Genomic DNA, 4,178 nt, shown 5'->3' with positions numbered 1-4,178 from the left:
GTACATATACAGCTTTTTAAATATACTTTATTTTTTATGAACGAGGCACTTAGTTTTCATATTTGTTCACATTTCAAACAAAAAAAATCAAGTGCACGCTCCGCTTCCTTCAACCTGTATGCACTTAGATGCAGAGCCTTAAGAGCTATCCACCTTAGCTCGGTACATTTGTAGGTATACAGCTCCAATGGCAATGCAGACGAGCGACTATCTTAGCGATAAAAGCAGCAGTGTGGGCAATTTCATTTAATTGCATGTTCCGTAACACTTGTCCGTCATGCCGCCGACATAGCCACTGAAAATTGTATCGGTATTATAACAGGTAGCTAGGCGGCAATGCAAACATTGCACATCAAAACCACGCAACCAACAACAATCATTAACAACTGACAACCGCTACATATAGTGGCAACAACAAAAAAAAACCAAAACTCAAATATGTGGCACAGTAGCAACATCGCACTTTGCCCAAGAACACAACTACCACATTTTCTAAACAGGGGCAAGGTTTCCTCATTCCCCTTGTAGTGGCTACTGCAGCTGTTGTCAGTAGTGATCCATTTCTTGACAGACACAACCGACAAGAGCGCCCACGTCAATCACAAGTTGTTGCCAGCTTTGCTGTTGCTTTATTTTTACTGGACTACATGGTACGTCTGCTTGCTAGTACCTTCGTGATTGATAGTCCAATTTGAGTTAAATCTCCAAATTGCCGAGCGCCTCATTTGGTAAGCATCAAACTCTGTCTCAGTGTCATGACCAAATGCCAAAGCTGTCGCCTTGTTGCTGTGTTACAACATTGTGTGGCAAGTTACGTTTCAAAGCATCGAAGCTTTATTCAATGGCACTCGTATGCACTGCTCTATTTTGTGCTCAATGTTCACTTGCCTCGCTGCGCGCACCATTGTTTTTAGTGCTTGGCCTTGCCTCAAAGTAAGTGAAAAATCTCGTGGATGCCAGCAACAAGCTAACGATTTGGCTGCTCCTACAACTTCGAATCAGTTATGCCAATAAATGTTGCCAGTGACTTAGGCATTCCAAGCCACTATGTAGATTTTCATGGTTGCGGCATGCGCATGCGCGCGTGTCTTAAAATCAATAAAACTGAAGTTTAGTGTATCGGGGGAAAAAGAGGCTTTTGCGGCTCTTTGATATTCAATTACAGAGGCAAACAAGTGATTTAGAAACTTACAAATATTGCTGAAACGTGTTGAGAATGTAGGTTGCATCTGGTGAGAAATTTTATTTGTTCAGAAGATTCGCCAACTAAATTCGAGTCTTTGTGTATAGGCCAAAAAAAAAAAGAAATTTAAAGTGAGAAAATCCAATAGGAATAAGTCATGTAACAAACCGCGGTGGTTTCAGTTATTATCTGCCTCTAGAGTAACCAGCTCGTTTTGCTCACTGGCGTTTTAACCACCTATTCAATTTTAGCCTGGTTCAACATATTTAGAAGAATTATCAAATTTCATGTTACGATTGCATAGACAACTAATTCATTCCTTATGTGAGATCCCGGTCTAATCTTCTGTATGGTAGTTTTGATTTTATATGTTACATGAAGTTGGCAAGAAAAACGCTGTTGAAGAAGCGGAGCTTAGCTTCATTCCGGGTCGTCTTCCGATGATATGTGTTAGGGACAACACGATGCTGATTAAGAAATTTCTGCATCGTTTGTTCTGTAGAGAACATCCAAGGTAACACCTACTCGGAACTAAACCATCTACCAGCTACGCAAAATGCATCCTTACAAACTAAAAATTGGACGAAATCCAGACGCATGTAATTGGAAAAACCTTTGGATACGACAATGTGCATTGGTGGGCCTTAAACGATATTCATCGAGAGACGAACAACAAATTTTGAAGTTCCCAAACTGTGGATGCTATAATTAGAATCCATAAATCTTTAGACACCACATGAAACCCGTATCTTGAGCAGGGTCAACTTTTACTTATATATACCCAACGCATGTCCAGCTTATGTCGCATATGGGGTTGGGTTTTTTTCAAAAGAAAATATATAAGAGTTACTGTAGTGTTTTGTCCGATCGCAAACAATGTCCGCTCGCTGCAATCCTTAAACTAGCTAAAACATCCGTGATTCTGGATTATTCAAATTTAACTAAGTTTTCCTGTTTTTCGGCGTGTTGTATATATTTTTGGGATCGCTGAACACGAATCTGAAATCCGTTTGGCTCAATCACGTCTGGATTTGCTTGCTTCTAAACTCAAAAAACATTGAGAAACTCAATGAACTGCTCCAAAAGGCTTTCTGAAGTACGTCCTATAAAAGCCCTTCTAGAAGGCTTTTAATGGGCAGCGAAAGACGAAGCCCTTCAATTGATGAGAGTCAATACAAAAAAGAAAGGAGAAAGGAATGTAGAGTGGAAGGCCTCTTGACTCTCAGGAAGGCCTTTCGGAAGGGCTTTTAATTCCTTAAATTATCTACTGGGTTATAAAATGATGTATGCCATGCACGGCGAACATTTTGGCGAGCACGTTCATAACTCGCATTCTTCTTCTTAATTTTTTCTGTAGTCCCGCAAAACCGGCGGATCGCGCAAGTCTAACCCCTCATTTCTGATCCCGCAAAAATGGCGCGTGATTGGATTCCCTACATATGAGCCAATGTTGGACAAGTTCTCACACTGATGCAACAGTCGAGAATTGGTGGCCAATAGCTAGTTATTGTTACCATGGTTTAATTCATTGTCCATCACTTGGGAATATCATGTTAAGGGTAGTACACTGTAGTGCACTGAAAGGCTAAATATTTAGACTGCGTCAAAGATAAGAAAATATGTGAATTGGTGTAAACTAATATAACTAGATGAAAGTGGACGCTTTAAGCTTTAATTGCTGTACATTTCAGCACTTGGCCGATCGGCCATCAAAAATTATGACGGAGAGTACCTGATTTCCTACCCCGATTATATCATTCCAAACTATACTAACAACGCGAGATCCATCTCCAGGCTTCTTTCGTACATCGAAAGCGAATACAGACTCGGCACGGAAAAGATATGTAAACTTAAATTACATAAATAAAAATTAACCAAAATTTCAAAAAATAAAAATAAAAGATGTGTCTGGTCGATGCTGGACTACATGTAGCTCAACCAAGAGAACAACTTTTTCTTTTTGGTTATTTAGCACTGCCACCCGCTAAGTGATTATGACCGAGTAAAAAACATCTACATATACATATATATATATGTCACACTTTAAGACCCGGCTATAAATGTCGAAGATATGTATTTTTTCCGAAATTGCTTTACCAATATAGTACTTTGGACTCAGAGGTGTACATACAGCGAACATTTTTTTCCGGTACGTTCTAATGTACATACGTATTTTTCTTATGAAAATTCACCCTCCTTCACTAGTTCTAAATTTCACTTTAACGCATTTCACTTTTCGATTCTGTTCTATATAATTTATTATACTTAGTGACCTAGAGCCACAGTGTTGTTATTATTCTTAGTTTAGTATTATTAATGAACTTTAAAATTTAACAGCTTTTCACGTGTCTTCAACACTTAAAGTTCACAAAAAAAAAATATGCGATAAAGACAACCCGTCAATGCCTCTGGCTAAAAACAATTTGTAGCTATTAACCAATTCAAGAAGTGATTTTGCATTCCATTGCTAGCGGGAAAATAAAAGAATAATTAATATTTTAGCTAAAAATATTGATTCTTGCTTCTAATTCTTGCATATTTAAGTTGAATATACTGCATACATAGAATGGACGAAGCAGAGCTAGTGAGCTTATTGCGCATGCGCGGCCCACTCAAATTCAAATTTATCTCAATTCGCTGTCCGCTGTCGTCGAATAATTTGACTGCCTACTGAAGCAAAAGCAACAAAGTCAACAACATAAATAATCGGAGTTATAAAAGCTATTTGGCTGCAGACGAGCTATAAAGATGAGTTGCAGATGGAGTCGCAGACCACCAGCTGTTGCCGCTGTTGCTGTTGTGAGTTTTTGCTATTTTTACACTTTCAGCTAGATTAGTTGAGTACTCGAATTTTGGCGTTTGCTTCAGATTTGATGTTATTTTTCGCATATGTTGATTTTCTACTGTGGCAGCTACAAAATGTTGCATAATGTATCACAGCATGTTGCCCGTTGGCCGGTTGCACTACGTTCCACTTACATGTATGTATTTTGAT

This window comes from Rhagoletis pomonella, unplaced genomic scaffold (genome assembly GCF_013731165.1).
Source record: "Rhagoletis pomonella isolate Grant_MI unplaced genomic scaffold, Rhpom_1.0 Rhpom_scaffold_00007, whole genome shotgun sequence".
Lineage (NCBI taxonomy): Eukaryota > Metazoa > Arthropoda > Insecta > Diptera > Tephritidae > Rhagoletis > Rhagoletis pomonella.
This window is presented reverse-complemented; position numbering follows the sequence as displayed.